Source organism: Podarcis tiliguerta (genome assembly GCF_965153285.1).
Source record: "Podarcis tiliguerta genome assembly, chromosome: 12".
In the NCBI taxonomy this organism is placed as follows: Eukaryota; Metazoa; Chordata; class Lepidosauria; order Squamata; family Lacertidae; genus Podarcis; species Podarcis tiliguerta.
In genome coordinates this window covers 817143-840308 of record NC_139545.1, presented here as the reverse complement: position 1 = coordinate 840308, position 23166 = coordinate 817143, and the positions used below count along the sequence as shown (strand labels likewise).

The 23166-nt window shown below is 45.0% G+C and overlaps 1 protein-coding gene across 1 annotated transcript in view; it reads right to left on the bottom strand.

The window, feature by feature from the left end:
• LOC310660724 (uncharacterized protein) overlaps positions 1-23166 on the bottom strand; it is a gene marked incomplete at its 3' end in the record, with an annotated part of 176638 nt that overhangs the window by 18488 nt on the left and 134984 nt on the right. The window lies entirely within an intron of this gene.

The following is a 23166-nucleotide window of genomic DNA, read 5'->3' as shown; positions in this document are numbered from 1 at the left end:
TTCTCTCGAGGACAAGCACGACCCGCCCCCGCCCCCCCCCCCGCCGCTCCTGGGAACTGTAGTTTGTTCCGTGTGGCAGGAAGGACTGCGGAAGCAAGGGGCTTTCAAGCCCGTCGCAGCCCCGCCCGGCAGGCGAGGGGGAGAAGGTGCTGCATCCTCCGGGAAAGGCCACGTGGAGCTGCAAGGGGCCCCGGGGCCCCTAGTCCAGCCCCAACAAGGAGCAGCGGAAACAGGATCAAATCTCTCTTCTGATGAGAGCAGCTTTTGCATCTCATTTGGAAACCAAGGACCCAGAGTCTGGAGGAAGAATGCTTGAAGTCCAGTGTGAAGTTTGCACTGTCTGTGTTGATCTGGGGAGCCCTGTCATCAGCTGGTGTTGGTCCACTGTGCTTCATTGAGTCCAGGGTCAACACAGCCATCAACCCGGAGATTTTGGAGCACTTCATGCTTCCTTCCGCAGACGAGCTTTATGGGGATGCTGACTTCATTTTCCAGCAGGACTTTGTCACCTGCCTACACTGCCAAAAGTACCAAAACCTGGTTCAATGCCCATGGGATTACTGTGCTTGATTGGCCAGAAAACTCACCTGACCTGAACCCCATAGAGAATCTATGGGGCATTGCCAAGAGACAGATGAGAGACATGAGACCAAGCAATGCAGAAGAGCTGAAGGCTGCTATTGAAGCATCCTGGTCTTCCATAACACCTCAGCAGTGCCACAGGCTGATAGCATCCATGCCACGCCGCATTGAGAGAGTAATTGATGCAAAAGGGGCTCAAACCAAGTACTGAATACATATGCATGCTTCTACTTCTCAGAGGTCCAATATTGCTCTATTTGCAGTCCTTGTTTTGCTGATTTCATTTAATATTCTAATTTTCTGAGATAGTTAATTTGAGGTTTTCATCAGCTGTACGCAATGATCATCACAATAACAAATAAAGGTTTGACATATCTCGCTTTGCATGTCATGAGTCTATCTCATATATTAGTTTCACCTTTTAAGTTGAATTACTGAACTAAATGAACTTTTCCACAATATTCTAATTTTCTGAGTTTCACCTGTAACCTCCCGTATTCTATTTTATCGAACACTGCTTCAGTGACTTTTTGTTGCGAAGAGGTTTATAAATCTGCAAATGCGCCTTTTCATGGGCTTATTTCAAAACGCTGTCAATGGTTTAGAATCATAGTTCAGGAGTCCTCTTCTATGCTCATATGCTTGCCCAAGTCCCAAACTCCAGAACGCTGCTTTAAAGAAACAAAATCCAATTTCTTCCTATGTCACACACTGGCCTTTAGAATGCCACCGTGGTCCGCCTTCGAATACGAGGAAATTTTAAGAGAGATAAAACTACACCAAGTTCAATATATGCAAATGATAAACCAAGAGATTGAATGGAAGATTAGACAAATGAGACAGAAGACTTTTGAATCGGCAAATAAATGTGGGAAATTATTGGCGTGGCAAATGAGGAAGAGGCAGAAATTAAATACAATTACTAATTTGGAAGTGGAAGGCAGAAGTATACAGAATCCAGTAGAAATCAGGAGTGCTTTTCAAAAGTACTTTAAACAGCTATATTCACAACAACCACAGAAGGAGTAGGACATAGAGGAATTCCTGAAAGTAAATGGGCTACAGAAAATATCTCAAGAGAATAAATCTAAATTGAGTTACAAAATAACAGAGCATGAGGTTGAAAGTGCCATTCAGAATATGCAACTGGGCAAATCTCCGGGACCTGATGGACTGACTTCTAGATATTATAAAACATTGAATGACTGGCTGATTCAACCCTTGAAAGAAGTCTGTAATGACATATTACAGGGGGAAAAGGCACCTGAAACGTGGAAAGTAGCTTTTGTTACACTTATACCAAAAACAGAGTCTGAAAAGGCTCAGCTTAAGAACTACCGCCCTATATCATTGCTTAACGTGGATTACAAAATCTTTGCAGACATTTTGGCTAGAAGATTAAAGAAAGTTCTAGTAGAGGAGATTCATAAGGACCAAGCGGGCTAGACACTTATCTGACAATGTGAGAAATGTAATTGACATTTTGGAACTACTACAAGAGAAAATTAATACCAAGGCAGTTTTGATGGAAACCAAACTCTGGTTAAACACATGGAACCCCTGAAATCTCACACTATTCAGAGATTGGGGTGGTGTGTAACAATATGTTTATGTGTTTTGGGGTGCATGGATCAGTTGTCACTTTCTGCTGCTGCCCTTTCTGTGCCCACAATTTCCTCAGTGCTTTCATTTCTTTCCTGGCTGTGCTCATAACTATTGCTGGTGTCCTCCTGAATGAATATATATTTCTCTCTCTTTTGAATTTTAAGACCAAGCCTGCCAGTTAGCTTATTCAGTTAAAGTCAGTTCAAGTAGTAATCTGGAACTTCATGCTGGAGGCAACCACATGGCGAGAGGAGTCAAATGCATTGTGTGAAGGAAATATGGGAGGTATTATAGGATATTTGAGGGCTCCGTGTCCTTCACTGGTCTCACTTGAGGCAGCTGAGGAATGGAAGAGGGAGCGGGGAGATATACTGAAAGGAAAAAGGTGTCTGTTTTAAACCATGGCTGAAGTTTGAGTAAAGCAGGGAGAGGCCAAAGTCTCTACTCCTGCGGATTCAATGTGCAGGGTTCAACTACGCCAGTCATAGGAGCCAACTCCTAGGGGCTGAGGGGGCTTCGCCTCCCCCCAATAAAATATTGGGGGGGGGGTTGCCATTCAAATGGTGTGCGCACACCATGGCATGTGATCAATTGTGAAGGGTGGGGCTTACCTGCCCCTCCCATATTTTTTTCAAGTTTGTACCCCTGACTCCAATTTTCATTTGAATGGGGAAAACATGGATTAACAGCTAACTGATGCTCAAATGTGGGCAGCCAGCCCTGAATGTCAACACTGACCTTATCACTACAATATCCACCCTAATTTTTGTATTCTTTTTGTGCTTTATTTTCCTTCAACCCCATGGCTTAGAATCATAGAATCATAGAGTTGGAAGAGACCACAAGGGCCATCGAGTCCAACCCCCTGCCAAGCAGGAAACACCATCAGAGCACTCCTGACATAAGGTTGTCAAGCCTCTGCTTAAAGACCTCCAAAGAAGGAGACTCCACCACACTCCTTGGCAGCAAACTCCACTGTCGAACAGCTCTTACTGTCAGGAAGTTCTTCCTAATGTTTAGGTGGAATCTTCTTTCTTGTAGTTTGGATCCATTGCTCCATGTCCGCTTCTCTGGAGCAGCAGAAAACAACCTTTCTCCCTCCTCTATGTGACATCCTTTTATATATTTGAACATGGCTATCATATCACCCCTTAACCTCCTCTTCTCCAGGCTAAACATGCCCAGCTCCTTTAGCCGTTCCTCATAAGGCATCGTTTCCAGGCCTTTGACCATTTTGGTTGCCCTCCTCTGTACACGTTCCAGTTTGTCAGTGTCCTTCTTGAACTGTGGTGCCCAGAACTGGACACAGTACTCCAGGTGAGGTCTGACCAGAGAAGAATACAGTGGCACTATTACTTCCCTTGATCTAGATGCTATACTCCTATTGATGCAGCCCAGAATTGCATTGGCTTTTTTAGCTGCCGCATCACACTGTTGGCTCATGTCAAGTTTGTGGTCAACCAAGACTCCTAAATCCTTTTCACATGTACTGCTCTCAAGCCAGGTGTCACCCATCTTGTATTTGTGCCTCTCATTTTTTTTGCCCAAGTGCAATACTTTACATTTCTCCCTGTTAAAATTCATCTTGTTTGTTTTTGCCCAGTTCTCTAATCTGTCAAGGTCGTTTTGAAGTGTGATCCTGTCCTCTGGGGTGTTAGCCACCCCTCCCAGTTTGGTGTTGTAATGGTTCTAGGGGTTGCTCATGTGTAAGCTTGTCCCAACCTCTGGCTGGGTTACCTTAGTGAATCTTTCCTGTCCGGGCAGCCACTCGCCCGTGACTGTCTCAATCACTGGCAGAATCCGTCAGTGGGCGTTTCTTAAACTTCTTCCAGCAAAGAAGCTCTTTGACGCCAAGTCTTCGCCTACTCTCCCTGCGTGGAAGCCTTCTGTGCAAGGAGGGCGTAGGCAGCGGAGGACCCTTCCTCTCCCCGCTGGTCCCCGGCAAGGAATCATGGGACCGCCTCGCCGATTCCCCCATCTGCCCCCCTTCTCCACTGGAGCTACATTGATTCTCTTCCCCAGAAGACGGGCTGCCTCTCCCACTCCCGGGACACTCTCTGGGAACCCTTTGGAGCTTGCTCTCTCCCTCGGACACTGATGGCAGTTCCCTGACAGGTGTCATCTGCAAATTTGATCAGGATGCCCTTGAGTCCATCATCCAAGTCGTTGATAAAGATGTTGATAAAGATGTTGATAAAGATGATGAGTCCAGTATCCAAGTCGTTGATAAAACTGATAAAGATAATGTTGAATGTTGAATGTTGATAAAGATAAAGATGATAAAGATGTTGAATGTTGATAAAGATGTTGATAAAGCTTCTTGCTTTGTGTAACACCTTGGCCAATGAAAAATTCTGAAGACCTCAAAAGCTTACAACAGTTTTGTGATGTCTTGGTTGGCCATAATAAAGTCCATACAGGAATCAAGTTCTGTCCCAGCTAACACACCATGACTCTGTAGTAAATTTTTTTGCCAAACTGTGGCTTTTGGAATAATAACAATAGTCTCACATATGAGATATTGCACAAATCACTATATGCCACTCTCACCCTCTTCACCTTGTTCCCTTAATTCCAGACAAAACCCCAATAGATTACAACCAAAGAAATTTAAATCAGGCTCCATGCGATGGACTTTTAAACCTGCTTTGAAAATTAGGTTTGCAAAAACCTAAAAAGGAAGAAAAATGGTCCAAGTGAAGCTTAACAGGTCTGATTTCAATAATGTCAAACCCTGAATTTTATGTAGCATGTGTAGGGAGGGGGGATTAAGAAGAAAACAGAACAGAATGAAATGAAATTGAGATGAACGGAAAGCGAGACTATGGATTCATGACTTTTAAAAATTATGTCTCTCTTTCCCATCCCCCAGTGCAGGATACTCTATAGCAAAATATAATGAATCAGCATTTGTTCCCCATTCATTTCTCAGGCAAGGGAAAGCAGTGGAGGGCAACATTCAGAATGAGGTCTGGTTAAGTTTCATGTAAGGGAATTCCTGTGTGAATGGCCTTTGTGTTGGCTTCACACCTGCTGAGCTAGGAGAAGCATAAGAGCTCCTTTCATTGCTCCAGTTAAAGCCTGTCACAAGGATGACATCATTGCTCCCACAGACATTTTAATGTGGGGCTCTGGAGCCAGCCTTTCAAAATGCTTGACAGATCAGAATCTGAACATCTTAAAAACAAAAAAGCAAACCCAATTGTGTTTGGCTAGCGTGCAAGAGCCAGCACAGTTAAGTTACAGGGCTGGTTCGGGGAATTGTGCTTCGAGAGGGCAGGGGCTAAACAAACTTTCCCATGTTGTTTTTAGACAGCGATGGGGTCCGTGGTGAAAAGTGGCTTTTATGCTCGCCTGAGTCTTGGTTAAATATCTCAGATACCACAAGAGCTTGAGTCTCAATGACAGGGAATGCCTGACTTTGGCTTGTTCTCAAATCCTCAGACAAAGGACACCACAGATGGCCATAGTGGGTGTGAGTAGATAGATAGATTAAGCAAAGAAAGAAAAAAATCATTAAGTGAGACTTATGAATACAGCAGAGGGTTTTATTACCGCGTGCCTTGAGAGGTCTTTGTTCACTGTTGTGTCTGCAAATATGAAAATCAGGAGGAAGATTTGGAGGAGGGCACCAAAACATTCACACATTTCTCTTGAATTTCAGGTGAGGCTTCAGCCATGGATTCAATTTTATGCATGCTGGCAATATGAGGTTTTGAAAAAACTAGCACCTTTAAAGTCAATTTGGAAGTGATTTAAGCAACAGCTAGAATGACATGTGGAGAAAGATGAAATTTAGGGGCGGCGGGGGGTATATGAAACATTTGACCCTGCTATCCTTGTAGAGTGGCAAGTTGTGCTACAAATGAAAATCTGCTGTCACAAATTTGAAAATTATCAAGAGGAGAGAAAATTTCAGAGGAATTCTCATGGTTTTTGTTGCGTTTAACTTTTTGTGAGCATCCTTCCTTTCATCCTCTGAGTCATCTCTCTTGTAGTCTGCATTCTACAGCCTCACCATCTGCTCACAAATCCTGAAAACTCCATGACGTTGGAAGGTAGGAATACTCCCTGCAGTGTGCTTGCCAGCTGTTCATTGTTGGTTTTTAAAGTGAAGTATTCTTAGTTTGAAATAAATCAATGTAGAAAAGTTTTTTTGTTTGATTTTTTAAAATTCCCTTCAAAACAAAATTGGTGACTGCACGGATGTCAAGCACTTGGTTCCAGCCTCCTTCACTTCCTGAACTTCCACTAAAGTCCAGGCGATGGCATCATGGAAGCATGCACAGCCTGCAGAGCACTGGCAAAAAGTTTAATGGAAAGAAAAATATGCAGTCCACTCTTGGTCATCTCATAACTTTAAGGGGAGCTTATCCCTGGACCCACTGAATTTCTGAATAAATGATAGAGCACCCTACAAGGAAGGCAGAAAAATGGAAGCTTTCTTCATGGGTGAAGACCACTCTCAAGAAATCAGAGGACAGTTTTCAGCACAGCACTATAACATGCAGGAAAAAACCATTGCAGCGTAAGTGTAATGCACACCAATTGTGATTATTAATATCACAGAATTGTAGAGTTGGAAGGGAAGCCAAGGGCCCAACCCCCTGCAATGCAGGAATCACAGCTAGATCATCTGTGAGATTCCTTACTGGCCTACAGGGCTTTGCAATCCCATGGTACAGAAATTCAATTCAGAGGCATATATGCATTGGCGAGCCAACTTTTGCCATCTTTCCGTCTCTTCTGAAGGACAAGATTTGCACAAAACAACAACATCATATTTTTTTATATATGCTGCCCATCTGACTAGTTGCCCCAGCCACTCTGGGTGGCTCCCAACAAAATATTAAAAATAATAAAACATCAACCATTAAAAACTTCCCTGTACAGGGCTGCCTTCACATGTCTTCTAAAGGTTGTATGGTTAATTATCTCCTTGACATCTGATGAGAGGGTCTTTCACAGGGTGGGCCCACTGCCGAGAAGGCTCCTGCCTGGTTCCCTATAGCTTCACTTCTTGCAATGGGGAAATCACCAGAAGGCCCTCGGAGCTGGACCTCAGTGTCCGGGCTGAATGATGGAGGTGGAGATGCTCCTTCAGGTACACAGGAAATAGGCCATTTGGGGCTTTAAAGGTCACCACCAACCCTTTGAATTGTGCTCAGAAACATACTGGAAGCCAATGTAGACCATAGATCCTTTAGGACTAGTGTTATATGGTCCTGGTGGCTGCTCCCAGTCACCAGTCTAGCTTCCACATTGTGGATTAGTTGTAGTTTCCAAGTCACCTTCAAAGGTAGCCCCACGTAGAGCGCACTGCAGTAGTCCAAGTTGGAGATAACTAGAGCATGCACTACTCTGGCGAGACAGTCTGTGGGCAGGTAGAGTCTCAGCCATTATACCCAGTGGAGCTGGTAGACAGCTGCCCTGGACACATAATTGGCCTGCACCTCCATTGACAGCTGTGAGTCCAAAATGACGCCCAGGTAGTGCACCTGCTCCTTCAGGGGCATGGTTACCCCATTCAGGAACAGAGAGCCCACCCCCCGCATACCCTGTCCCCCAGAAACTTCTGTCTTTAGGGATTCAATTCAACCTCAATCCGTTAACCACCCTCCACCCTCCACCCACCTCCAGACACTCACATAGGACATTCACTGTCTTCATTGGTTCTGATTTAAAGGAGAGGTAGAGCTGGGTATCATCCACATATGGGTGAACCCACAGCCAAATCCCCCTGATGATCTCTTCTAGTGATTTCACTAGGAGAAACAGTTTAATAACCACTAGTTCAAGGGGGTCTGGGAAGACTCCCTCATAGAGGGAAGCAATCACCACTCCAGAGCCCATTGCCCAGCCTGGCTCACTTTTATGAGCCAGGATGGGCAAGGATAAAGCATCCTTTGTCCAAGCATCCTGTCCATATTCTCGGAGGTAACAGGTTTAAATTGAACCCATGCAACTTGACTAGCAGAGCTCTGGCACTCACCCGCCCAGGCCTTGCTACCATGGTAGAGTCTACCTCTTTCTGAATCTGAGTGATTTTATCTGCAAAAAAACTTTGTTACAGGAGATCTTGGAGTCTTCTTGGACCCTGATGGCAACAGTGGTTCTGTTAGACTACAAACCACCTGAAATAGTCTCCTGATGCTGTTTTCCGCAGATGCAACAGAGGCAGTGAGGAAGGTCCTCTTCACTTTTGCTATCACCACTTGGTAGGCTTGACATTGAGCTCTAACCCCGGTTTGGTCTGATTCAGAATGAGTTTTTCATCACCAGTGCTCTAGCTTTCTCAGCGATTGTTTCATTGCCCTCAGCTCTGGAGAAAATCATAGCACCGTCCAGGTTCCATGCAATTGGAGAGGGCGCTTTGGAGCCAGACAGTTGTTAGCCTTGATTAACTCAGCATTCTAGCGGGCCACCAGTGAATCAGCTGAGAGGCCATCAACATGGGATAAGACATCCCCTACAGAAGCTATTGTGGATCCATTAAGTGGCAAGGGCACACCATTCAAATCAGTCCCACCTCCCCACAAAGGGGAAGGGTTACAGAGAAGTTTGGTTGCACCAGGAAGTGATCTCACCATGGCAATTATTTTGTTCCACTGGAACTTAGGGTTAAATCACCCATGTCAACAGAGGTAAACACCAGATCTAAGGCATGTTCATGAGTAATGTCAGATTTATTCAGGGACAGCCCCACGGACGCAATGCTTTCCACAAAGTCTTGAGCAGGCCCTTTTAAGGTAATGTTGCCATGTGGAAACAAGAAGAAATACCAACTAAAGAAGAGTGGCAAGAGAAACTGATGAACTATGCTGAGATGGTGAGACTAACAGGGAAAATTCGGAACCAGCAGGACCAGACTTTCCTAAAGGAATAAGTTTTTGATATATTTGGAAAGCAATTGTAATCAATTGAAATCGTTTGTAGGGTTAAAAGAAGTTTTGTAAGGAGTAATTTATAAATTATTGTGAAAAGAATTAAGAATAGATGTATTGGAAATTTGAGTTTATAACAATAATTATAGTAACAAAATGCATAATTAGAAAGACTTTAGAAAACCACCAGTTGAGGTTGAAGGAAGGCTGTGACCTGGAAGTGTCTCCGGACAGCGCTGGCCCCCGGCCTCTTGAGTGAGATGGGCGCACAACCCTAGAGTCTGTCAAGACTGGCCCGTACGGGCAGGGGTACCTTTACCTTTACCTAAGTGATGTTTGGACACCTTTTCAGAGCTTGAAGTATGGGTACCCCCAACAAAAATTTAAAAATTTGGCTGTATAATTTGGAACTGATGTGATTTAGAACTGATGTGATTTGATTGGCCTGTTAATAAAAATTATATATTTTTTAAAAAAGATAACTGGGCAACACTGGCCTGTGAGTGCTCCAATTGGAGAACAGCCTTTACCAAAGGCTTTGAAAACACACAAACTCAGGACGAAAGGACATGCTAGGTGGAAGGCACGCTTGGCAAACCCTCACCTTGATCAACCCCTGCCCAGAAACCTATGTCCCCACTGTGGAAGGACGTGTGGATCCAGAATTGGCCTCCACAGTCACATGCAGATTCACTGTTAAAACCGTGTTCACGGAAGACAATCTTACTCGGCTACAAGGGATCGCCAAAGAAGAAGTGACAATTTACAGACCCTTGGTTTCATGAAGCATTTAGAGCAACCAGCTTCATCTGGTTGCTTTTGAATCTCCACTTCCCAGGTCCAGCTATTTCCGTTAAAAAAAACCCAGTTATCTGCTTCACATATAAAAGATTGAAGTGTGTTGACATCATTAGAGCCTAACAGAACATTTCAAGTACAATGGACTCTCCAGTGCTCTCTCCTGTAGCTGCAAATTACTATGGATATAAAAGTAAATGGAATATGATGATATACGTGACATCCAGACAGAAAACATTATGCAATATTCAATACTCAATGCAATTTCATATATAGAGGGAGATCAATGCACACAAAATGTAATCAAATCATAAAGATGTGTTTGCCTGAATGCATCTATGGATAGTGCATCTATCTTACTCTATTCAAATATTAAACCAAATATTAAACTGAAGAAAGGTGCATACTTGAGTGGCCTGCTTTAAAGGGAGGCATTAACGGCCCTTAGCATCTTCAAAGGAATGTGATAACATAAGACCATTGGTTTCTCAACAATAACAGCAGCATTCAGTTCCTGGAGATGCTTTGCACCTTCCTTCTTGACATTTGAACCCGCTATTGGTCTTGCCAGCTCAATCCACCAGGGCCTGTCTTCATATGCAGGGGAAGTCCTTAACTCCTCGAGGGTTTGAGACCCATCAGCCACCTTCACCTGGTTACATACAGGCCACCATGAAAATGTTAACCCTTCAGCTGAGGAAACAGAACAAAACAATATTATGCAGGCCACCCACCTCATCTCTCAGCAGCAGCATAAGCAATCACTCCCCCCACTCATCTCACAACCAGGGGTTATAAATGCTCTGGGACATCTCAGTCTCTTATACTGGGCACCCCAAAAGCATAACCTCAAGGTTTCCATATGAACCTACTCGGACCCTGAGATCAACTTCTGAGGTCCTCCTTCATGTGCCCCCTCCTCGAGAGGTCTGGAGGGTGGCAACACAAGAACGGGACTTCTCTGCAGTGGCTCCCCATCTGTGGAATGCTCTCCCCAGGGAAGTCCGCCTGGTGCCTTCATTATACATCTTTAGGCACCAGGCAAAAATGTCCCTTTTTAACCAGGCTAGTGGTTGATCCGATTTACATCATATGCCCTTTTAAAATGTGTTTTTTTGGGGGGGGGCTGTTGGGTTGTTGTTTTTATTTTTATTATGTATTTTGTGGTATTGTATCTTGATTTTATTCTGTGAACTGCCCTCAGACCCTGAGTATAGGGTGGTGTATAAATTCAATAAACAACAACAACCACCCTAAGTATGGAATACATACATTCAGTCTCTGACACACCTGGAATACTTGCTGCATACAATGAACATTAGTGCGGGGGGGGGGGGGCTTGAGTGCTGTGCTTGGGAATGGGGGAGCATTCAAATCTGTGATCCTTCCACCTGGAGCCTGAAGTACAGTCCAGGGAATATTAGCTGCGGTTCAGTTATTTTTTTTTTACAGGAAACCTACCATAGAGGATTCTCGTTTTGGCCACTTCCAGAAACATTTCCAGGCTACGTGAGCTGTAAAAGAATTTGGCAGCTCTGCATTCTAAGCAACAGCAGAATGAGAAGTCCGTTTCCCAATAGGACATTTTGCTTGGACCCAGCCCAAAGACGTAGATTCCACTCCAACATCTCTCTTTCCATTGGAAAAGTTCATACTCAGACAATGTGGCTGAGACCCATGCCTAATTGAAACTGTCCAAGCTCAGTTGTTTACATTTTCTTTTGAGTAAGGGAGCATGTGCTGCAAGACACCCCCTCCCCAGAACTTGCGGGGGGGGGGGGGGGAGAAAAACACTAAAAAGGCACAAAACAAAACTTTCAAGATGCTGATATTTAGTGGAATCCATTTGGTTAGCAATGATCGGTTGCTAAAACATTTGCAAAGAAAAGACATTGTGTGTGGATGTGGATTAATTTTTCTGTATCAACAATCATGCCCTCTTATTCTGAAAGGTACATTATGGAAGGAAATGTAGTCTATGAAGCAGCTGTTTTAAATAAGAGCTATTTCAAGGGTGTACATTCAGGTCATGGTATCACAGCTGTTCAGCTGCAGCTGCAAACAGTTCTGTGACATGGAAAAGGAGGAGAAAACTCACAGAAGGAATGTTAAAAGAAGTACTTTCCTTTCATACCTGAATTAATAGAGCAAAAATAAATTTGAATATTCAGAAATAAAAGCCTGCCCCATTTCTAACATTGGGCTTTGTACTATTAGATTTGCAAACATTTCTTTGACATTAGCAGTTGTATTTGAAATGCAATGCTCTGAGCTTCATCATCTGTTGGGGGAAGAGGAAAGTTTATGTGTGTGTTTTTAAATAGTCTTTTATAAGCACTCAGCAGGCAGAAACCCACCATTAAAATAATTAAAATGAATTAGCATTCATAGCATACAAAGATTAATGCAGACAACCAGCTACAAAGTGGTGACTTGACCGTTGTATTTATGTAATCACATAGCAAGTTGTGGAGTCTTAGCATAGATCTGGACTTGCCTGGTAAAGCCCTTGTACACCACCTCAGAGTTTTACTACCAGAAATCTGTGTATATGTTTTATAAACTAAGATCAATAAAAGTCCTCCTTACCACTTGCAGGGTAATGGAGCAAAAGCAGCCCTACCAAGTGCTGAAGAGAATTTCTTTACAAATCCACACTGGGTTTGAAATTTAAGGAAGCAGAGTAGCAGCATAATATAATTCTCACTACCTAGCAAGATGCTATAGACGAGCTGAAGAAGTGGTCATAGCCATATGTAGTTACAGAAATTTATGTTTGTTTGTTTGTTTGTTTGTTTGTTTGTTTAAGGAGAGAAGATGGACAGTAGCCTGTCAGTCACTGGAAATGTATTGATCTTATTGAGGGTGACAGGACAAACTTTGGAGGCTCTAGTCTAGAGGCTTTGGGACGTTCAAAATCCTGGTGCGGAGATGCCCCACTTTGCCCACAAGAGGAGCCGCCCCCTGCCCATGGGAGCACCAATGCAGGAGCAGAGTTTGACAGAGCTAGCAGCCAAGTTTACCTGCTTCACCTTGCACAACCATTTTTTTTAAAAAAATAGGATTTTCTTGTTTAGTGCTACTCCAATCTCCAAGCAATGCAAGATTCCAGGGGTGCCAGGCACTTACTCAGGGTTCAGTCACCTTGGAAGGAGGGACAACAGAGACGGTGGGGTCTTTAGGATCTGTGGTTTACTTATACAAATATACTACTTTAGCACACCATGGAGGGCCTCACAGGATCTTGCTTCCCCCATAGTCACATCCTTAGCCTATGATGAATAAGCCCTGTGATACTACTTTAAACAGCCATGGCTGCCCTGAAAGAATGACTCTTAACTTTGTTAAGGGAACTCAGTTGTTAAGAGACCTCCTATTTCCTTCACAGAAACAGGTTTCCTCCTGGAGCTGGAACTCACTGGAACTCTTGAGTGTTCTTAAGAAGCCATGACTGCTTCAAGTGGTGTCATACTACTTTAAATGTATGTTTAAATACGTGGATTCAGATTCAGTCATCAACAGGAAAACAGTGCCCAGCCTGGTGATAATACAATGAATGATGCAAAGAGAAGCTGCAGCCCAAGGCAGGAAAAGAGGTGGTAAAGGAACATCTGGGGATTTAAATGATTTCAAATGAATGCACAATTCCAGGGCCCAATGAGCTGCACCCAAGGGTACTTGCAGATGTAATCTCAGAGCCTCTGCCTATAATCTTTGTGCTTTTTTTGAGAACAGGGGAGGTCCCTGCAGACTGGAGGTGGGCAAATGGGGGGGGGGGGAGACCCAGGTAACTTGACCAGTGAGCTTGACATCGAAACCAGGAAAGGTCCTAGAACAGATAATTCAACAGTCACTCTGTTAGCACTTAGAAAAGGATGCTGTGATTACTAAGACCCAGCATGGGTGTCTCAAAAATAAATCATGCCAGACGAACCTCATTTCTCTTTTTAATGGAGTTACAAACTTGGTGGATAACAGGAATGCTGTAGACATAGTGTATCTTGACTTCAGCAAGGCTTTTGACAAAGTCCCCTATGATACTCTAGCAGAGAAGCTGGTAAAATGTGGTCTAGACTCTAGACAATGTTACTGTTTCGTGGATTTGTAGATGTTTGACTGAGGGAACCCAAAGACTGCTCACTCATAGCTTCTCATGTGGGGTGCTGCAGGGTTCTGACACCAAACTGGGAGGGGGAGCTAATACCTCAGAATCAGGACTAAAGATGACCTTAAGAGATTGGAGAATGGGGCCAAAGCTTGAAAATAAATTTCAGTAGGGACATACGTAAGATTCTACACTTAGGCAGGAATAACCTGATGCACAAATATAAGATGGGAGACACCTGGCTTGCCAGTAGTACACACTTCAATGCTTCTGAAGAAATGAGAAAAACCACTCATATACCTGCTTTTTCAGTGATGTTGCCAAGACAAATCCCTGAGCCAACAGTATGAGAAAATAATTATCTCCAAGTATATATTGTCTAAGCACAGGCCCTAACAATTTATCCTGTCAACATTTGCATCCACCCAAGTGTTGGCATGCCTACTTTTAAGTACAGCCTTGGGCAATTAATAATAATGATAATAATAATAATAATAATAATAATAATAATAATAATAATAATTTATTTATACCCTGCCCATCTGGCTGGGCTTCCCCAGCCACTCTGGGTGGCTTCCAAAAAAATATTAAAATACTGTAATACATCAAACATTAAAAACTTCCCTAAACAGGGCTGCCTTCAGATGTCTTCTAAAAGTCTCATAGTTGTTGTTCTCTTTGACATCTGGTGGGAGGGCGTTCCACAGGGAGGGTGCCACTACCGAGAAGGCCCTCTGCCTGGTTCCCTGTAACTTGGCTTCTCGCAGTGAGGGAACCGCCAGAAGGCCCACGGAGCTGGACCTCAGTGTCCGGGTAGAACGGCGGGGGTGGAGACACTCCTTCAGATATACTGGGTCGAGGCCGTTTAGGGCTTTAAAGGTCAGCACCAACATTTTGAATTGTGCTCGGAAACGTACTGGGAGCCAATGTAGGTCTTTCAAGACTGGTGTTATGTGGTCTCAGTGGCTGTTCCCAGTCACCAGTCTAGCTGCTGAGTTCTGGATTAGTTGTAGTTTCCGGGTCACCTTCAAAGGTAGCCCCACGTAGAGTGCATTGCAGTAGTCCAAGTGGGAGATAACCAGAGCATGCACCACTCTGGCGAGGCAGTCTGCAGGCGGATAGGGTCTCAGCCTGCATACCAGATGGAGCTGGTAAACAGCTGCCCTGGACAAAGATTTGACCTGTGCCTCCATGGACAGCTGTGAGTCCAAAATGACTCCCAGGCTGCGCACCTGATCCTTCAGGGGCACAGTTACCCCATTCAGGACCAGGGAGTCCTCCACACTCGCCCGCCTCCTGTCCCCCCAAAACAGTACTTCTGTCTTGTCAGGATTCAACCTCAACTTGTTAGCCGCCATCCATCCTCCAACCACCTCCAGACACTCACACAGGACCTTCACCGCCTTCACTGGTTCTGATTTAAAAGAGAAAACAGTACTTCTGTCTTGTCAGGATTCAACCTCAACTTGTTAGCCGCCATCCATCCTCCAACCACCTCCAGACACAGGAGCTTCACCGCCTTCACTGGTTCTGATTTAAAAGAGAGGTAGAGCTGGGTATCATCCGCTTACTGATGAACACCCAGCCCAAACCCCATGATGATCTCTCCCAGCGGCTGCATGTAGATGTTGAAAAGCATGGGAGAGAGGATGGAACCCTGAGGCACCCACAAGTGAAAGCCCAGGGGTCTGAACACTCATCCCTCCCTCCCCACCACTTTCTGAACACGGCCCAGGAGGAAGGAGCGGAACCACTGTATGACAGTGCCCCCAGCTCCCAGCCCCTCAAGACGGTCCAGAAGGATGTTATGGTTGATGGTATCAAACGCCACTGAGATATCCAATAGAACTAGGAAACAGCTCTCACCTTTGTCCCTAGCCCGCTGGAGATCATCGACCAGTGCGACCAAGGCAGTTTCAGTCCCATGATGAGGCCTGAATCCCGACTGGAAGGGATCCAAATGGTCCGCTTCTTCCAGATGTGCCTGGAGTTGTTCAGCAACCACTCGCTCAATCACCTTGCCCAAGAATGGAAGATTTGAGACTGAGCGATAGTTGGCCATCATGGCCATCTAAAGAGGGTTTTTTAAGAAGCAGTTTAATAACCGCCTTTTTCAGCGGGTCTGGGAAGCTCCCTCACAGAGGGAAGCATTCACCACCCCACGAAGCCCATCGCCCAGCCCTTCCCGGCTAGCTTCTATAAGCCAGGATGGGCAAGGATCAAGGAGACAAGTGGTTGGTTTCACTCGTCCAAGCAGCCTGTCCACATCCTCGGGGGTAACAGATTGGAATTGATCCCACACAACAGGACAGGACTCTAGCACTCTCCCGCCCCAGCCCTGCTCCCATGGTGGAGTCTACCTCTTCTCGAATCTGAGTGAATTTATCTGCAAAAAACTTTGCAAAATCATTGCAGGAGATCATGTGGCCCATACTGGGCCCTGATGGAACAGGTGGTTCCGCTAAATTGCGAACCACCTGAAAGAGTCTCCTGCTGCTGTTTTCCGTAAATGCAATAGAGGCGGTGAAGAAAGTCTTCTTCGCCGTCGCTGTCGCCACTTGGTAGGCTCGACATTGAGTTCTAACCCGTGTCCGGTCAGATTCAGAATGGGTTATTCTGCCACCAGCGCTCTAGCCGTCTCAGTGATTGTTTCATTGCCCTCAGATCCATAGAAAACCACGGGGCTGTCTGGGCTCCATGCAATCGGAGAGGGCACTTCGGTGCCAAATAGTCAATAGCCCTGGTTAACTCCACATTCCAGTGGGCCACCAGGGAATCAGCTGAAAGGCCATCAACATGGGATAAAACATGGGTTTGCAGCAGTTGGAAATAGATTTTTACATGAGTACTTTGGGTTTTCACAATGAAAGAAAACACTCAGATCTAGGCTCACAGAACAAGTTAAAGTCATTGTGACCTTACAGGGAAACAGAAGCAGGACACATAATGTTGGGTTGACCAGGGGTCAACAATGTTTTTTGAGGCCAGGCCGGTCCACTCCCTGGCAGACCTCTCATTGGGCTAGAGCGTGCAAGCCTGTGTAGGCGCACACACTATTTCCAGCACATTTCCGGAATGGAGGAGCGCCTGTGTGCATGCGCACACACTTCCGGAAGTCGGTCCCTGCAGCGAGAAAAAAAATGGCACCGCGGGGAAAAAGCACGGAATCCACACGCCGATCCACAGAATGGCCATGGGCCTTAGGTTGCCGACCTCTGGTTTATACATTTAAATGCCAAACTGATCTGCATAGTCTCAATGGTGCAGAAGAGTACATTTGCTTTGTTAAAATGTTTGGTGTCATATGACTGCACACGAGCAACTTTACTTACTAGGAAACTAAAATATCTGAATTCTGTAGCATACAATGGATGAATGAAGCCATTACAGGGATTTCCTATATTATTGTTATAGATCTTGGGGGGGGGGGGGGCTAAATGCTTGGGTTTAATAAATGTTTGTATTTAATTAGAACTGGTGTGTTAGGACAGGTAATAGAAAGACACATGCATATTTAAGATGTGGACTAAAAGGTAAAGGTAAAGGACCCCTGAGAGATAAGTCCAGTTGCAGGTGACTCTGGGGTTGCGGTGCTCATCTCGCTTTACAGGCTGAAGGAGCCAGCGTTTGTCCACAGACAGTTTTCCCGGGTCATGTGGCCAGTATGACTAAGCCGCTTCTGGCGCAATGGAACACTGAAACCAGAGCAGCACACAGAAACGCATGTTGATTGCCCTCCTAAAAGACAAAGTCCAGCAACTGGAGGAACGTGTAGCTACGCTCCAAAGAATTAGAGAGCTGGAGCTCTTCTTGGAAGCAACAGAGCACACCGTCTCCACCAAGGAGGAGACAGGGGACTCCACTGAGAAGGAGGCTAGTTCACCAACACAGGAGCCCGATATGTGGAGAAACGTGACTCAAAGAAGTAGGAGGCCCAGGGTTCGCTCTGATTGTCTAGAAATACACAATCGCTTTGAGGTCCTCTCCCCTAGCATGGAAGACGAAGAGCAGACTCCATTTGAGGATCTCTCCCTCATATATGAAGATGAGCAGCAAAGTCAGTCCTCAGGGAATGTGCAGGCGACCTTGGAACGGACCGCTCACGGAAGAACCCTGACCAAACCTAAGAGAAGGCGTGTAGTGGTGATAGGGGATTCCCTACTGAGGGGAACAGAAGCAGTGATCTGTGGGCCTGACAAGATGTCTCGGGAAGTGTGCTGTCTCCCCGGGGCTAAGATCCAAGATGTAACTGAACGACTGCAAGGAATCATAAAACCCACTGACAAATACCCCTTCCTCTTGGTTCATGTGGGAACCAATGACACTGCAAGCAATAGCCTCCAGAAGATCAAAAGAGACTACGAGGCTCTGGGCAGGAAATTGAAGCAATTAAATGCACAAATCGTCATCTCATCTGTCCTCCCAGTTGAACGACGTGGCCCAGGGAGAGACAGGAAAATAGTGGAAGTAAACAGCTGGCTTCGCAAATGGTGTAAACAGGAACGGTTTGGATTCTTAGATCACGGACTGCAGTTTCTTGAGGATGGACTTCTGGCAAGCGATGGGCTGCACCTCACAACGGTTGGGAGGAATGTTTTTGCCAAAAAACTAAGAAACCTCATCAGGAGGGCTTTAAACTGACTAATGCGGGGGAGGGAGACAGTGCTCCTGAAGGTAGGAGTCTATTAATTGATGAAGATGATCATCCAAATGTCATAGACCAAATGGAGCAAACAGCAAGCAGACCTAGTGGTGGGAGGAAAAAATCCTTAAATAAGAGACACGGGGGAATGACTAATGGACTTCAATGTTTGTACACTAATGCACAAAGCATGGGAAATAAACAAGATGAGCTTGAGCTCTTGGTACAGCAAACTAAATATGACATAATAGGCATCACTGAAACCTGGTGGGATAAGTCCCACGATTGGAATGTAAAAATGGAGGGATACAATCTATTTCAGAGAAACAGACCAGACAAGAAAGGAGGAGGAGTGGCGTTATATGTCAGGGATGTGTATACCTGTGAAGAGATCCAAGATTTAGAACCTCAAAGCCAAAGTGAGAGCATTTGGGTCAAAATTAAGGGAGAGAAGAATAATAGTGACCTCATTGTGGGAGTTTACTATAGATCCCCAAGCCAAACGGAGGACATAGATGATGCCTTCCTGGAACAGATGGCCAAGCATGCAAAAGGAAGGGAGATAGTAGTAATGGGGGACTTCAATTACCCAGATATTTGTTGGATGTCAAACTCAGCCAAGAGCATAAGGTCAAACAGATTCCTCACTGGCCTTGCAGACAACTTCATTGTCCAGAAAGTGGGAGAAGCAACAAGAGGAACAGCCATTTTAGATCTGGTCCTAACCAATGTCGATGACCTGGTTAATGGGGTAGAAGTGGAAGGATCATTAGGCGCAAGTGATCATGCTCTTCTGAAGTTTACTATACAACGGAAAGGAGCAGCCAAGCATACTAGGACTCAATTTCTTGACTTTAAGAAAGCCGACTTCATAAAACTTAGGGAAGTGCTGGGTGAGATCCCATGGACAGTAATACTAAAAGGAAAGGGAGTTCATGATGGCTGGGAGTTTGTTAAGAGGGAGATAGTAAAAGCACAACTTCAGGCAATACCAATGAGACGGAAACATGGAAGGTCCCTAAAGAAGCCAGGGTGGCTATCTAAAGAACTTTTAACTGAGTTAAGATTAAAAAAGGATGTGTACAAAAAATGGAAAAGGGGGGAAACCACCAAAGAGGAATTCAAACAAATAGCCAGCACGTGTAGACACAAAGTCAGAAAAGCTAAAGCACAGAATGAACTCAGGCTTGCTAGAGAGGTTAAAAGCAACAAAAAAGGCTTCTATGGGTATGTTCGTAGCAAAAGGAAGAACAAAGAAACAGTGGGGTCACTCAGAGGAGAAGATGGTGAAATGCAAACAGGGGACACAGAAAGGGCTGAACTCCTCAATGCCTTCTTTGCCTCAGTCTTCTCCGATAAAGAAAACAATGCCCGACCTGAAGAATTTGGAGGAAATGATTCAGCAGAGGAAACACAGCCCAGAATAACTAAGGAGATAGTACAAGAATACTTGGCTAGTTTAGATGTATTCAAGTCTCCAGGGCCAGATGAACTGCATCCAAGAGTATTAAAAGAACTGGCAGATGTGATCTCAGAACCACTGGCAGTCATCTTTGAGAATTCCTGGAGAACAGGCGAAGTCCCGGCAGACTGGAGGAGGGCAAATGTTGTCCCTATTTTCAAAAAGGGGAAAAGAGAGGACCCAAATAATTACCGCCCAGTCAGTCTAACATCAATACCAGGGAAGATTCTGGAGCAGATCATTAAGCAAACAATCTGTGAGCACCTAGAAAGGAATGCTGTGATCACCAATAGTCAGCATGGATTTCTGAAAAATAAGTCATGTCAGACTAACCTGATCTCATTTTTTGACAGAATTACAAGCCTGGTAGATGAAGGGAACGCAGTGGATGTAGTCTACCTTGATTTCAGCAAGGCATTTGACAAGGTGCCCCATGATATTCTTGTAAAGAAGCTGGTAAAATGCGGTCTTGACTATGCTACCACTCAGTGGATTTGTAACTGGCTGACTGACCGGACCCAAAGGGTGCTCATCAATGGTTCCTCTTCATCCTGGAGAAGAGTGACTAGTGGGGTGCCACAGGGTTCTGTCTTGGGCCCGGTCTTATTCAACATCTTTATCAACGACTTGGATGATGGACTCAAGGGCATCCTGATCAAATTTGCAGATGACACCAAACTGGGAGGGGTGGCTAACACCCCAGAAGACAGGATCACACTTCAAAACGACCTTGACAGATTAGAGAACTGGGCCAAAACAAACAAGATGAATTTTAACAGGGAGAAATGTAAAGTATTGCACTTGGGCAAAAAAAATGAGAGGCACAAATACAAGATGGGTGACACCTGGCTTGAGAGCAGTACATGTGAAAAGGATCTAGGAGTCTTGGTTGACCACAAACTTAACATGAGCCAACAGTGTGACGCGGCAGCTAAAAAAGCCAATGCAATTCTGGGCTGCATCAATAGGAGTATAGCATCTAGATCAAGGGAAGTTATAGTGCCACTGTATTCTGCTCTGGTCAGACCTCACCTGGAGTACTGTGTCCAGTTCTGGGCACCACAGTTCAAGAAGGACACTGACAAACTAGAACGTGTACAGAGGAGGGCAACCAAAATGGTCAAAGGCCTGGAAACAATGCCTTATGAGGATCGGCTAAGGGAGCTGGGCATGTTTAGCCTGGAGAAGAGGAGGTTAAGGGGTGATATGATAGCCATGTTCAAATATATAAAAGGATGTCACATAGAGGAGGGAGAAAGGTTGTTTTCTGCTGCTCCAGAGAAGCGGACACGGAGCAATGGATACAAACTACAAGAAAGAAGATTCCACCTAAACATTAGGAAGAACTTCCTGACAGTAAGAGCTGTTCGACAGTGGAATTTGCTGCCAAGGAGTGTGGTGGAGTCTCCTTCTTTGGAAGTCTTTAAGCAGAGGCTTGACAACCATATGTCAGGAGTGCTCTGATGGTGTTTCCTGCTTGGCAGGGGGTTGGACTCGATGACCCTTGTGGTCTCTTCCAACTCTATGATTCTATGATTCTACCTTCCTGCCAAAGTGGTACCTATTTATCTGCTTGCACTTTTTGGCATGCTTTTGAACTGCTAGGTTGGCAGGAGCTGGGACTGATCAACTGGAGCTCACCCCGTCGCTGGGATTCAAACCGCTAACCTTCTGATTGGCAAGCCCAAGAGGCTCAGTAGTTTAGACCACAGCGCCACCCGCATCCCTCAAGATGTGGACTAGCCATTGTTAAACCCCTGGAATTAGCATGTGTGTAGAGTTAATTAACCTAGGCACACTTCCTGGGTTGTGTCTTGGACATTGTAATCTTAGCCAAATCAACAAGTGTTAATGAACACAAAGGCTGACTTCCTTGTGAGGTGACTGCCCGAAGGGGATAAACAGGGAGTATCAAAGGATTAGGTGTGAACACAACACAGTATCAAAGGAAATATGTGTGAGAATGCAAATGCGAGGCCTCTCCCTGAGGTAGAAAAGGAAAGCAGCGAAGCTATGAGCTTAGAGCTGGAGTCAGGCAACCAGGAAACAAAGAACGGGGCAGTTAGGCTGGGTTATGCTCTGCAGTGCAAGAGAGGCTGCAGAGAAAGGAAGGTGCTGTTATTATGGAATAAGTTGTTCTATGGGGTGCTGCTATGAGCCCCCCCCCCATAAGTAGGCTCAGGCTGTATATATGTGTAAATAAGCCATATTTGTAGCTGGTTGATAGACAGAACCCAAGGAACCCTCAAAATCCTCGAAAAAAGTGACAAGTGGGGTGCCATAGGGTTCTGTCCTGGACCCGTTGTTGTTCAACGTCTTTATAAATGACTGAGAGGATGCTCCTTAAATTTTCAGATGACTCCAAACTGGGAGGGGTAGATAATACATGGGAAGAGAGAATCAGGATTCAATATGACCTTAACAGATTGGAAAACTGGGCACAAGCTAACAAAATGAATTTCAGCAGGGACAAATGTAAGGTTCTGCCCTTATGCAGGAAGAACCAGATGCACAAATATAAGATGGGATATACTTGGCTTGCCCGGAGCACATGTGAAAAGGATGTAGGGGTCTTAGTAGACCACAAGCTTAGCATGAGTCAACAGTTTGATGCAGCAGCAAGAAAGAGCTAACACTATTCTCGGCTGCATCCACAGACGTATAGTGTCCAGATCAAGGGAAGTCATATTCCCACTCTATTCTTCCTTAATCAGACCACACTTGGAATACTGTGTCCAGTTCTGGGCGCCACAATTTGAGGAGGATGTTGACAAGCTGGAGCGTGTGCACAGGAAGGCAACCAAGATGATCAAGGGTCTGGAAACCAAGCCTTATGTGGAAAGGTTGAAGGAGCTGGTATGTTTAGCCTGGATAAGAGAAGACTGAGAGGAGATATGGCAGCCCTCTTCAAATATCTCAAGGAGGATGGAAGATGGAGCAAGTTACAAGAAAGGAGATTCCAAATAAACATCAGGAAGAACTTTCTGACAATGAGAGCAGTTGGATAGTGAAATGGATTCTCTCAGGGAGTTTTGGGCTTTTCTTCCTTGGAGGCTTTTAAGCAGAGGCTGGATGGCCACCTGTCCTG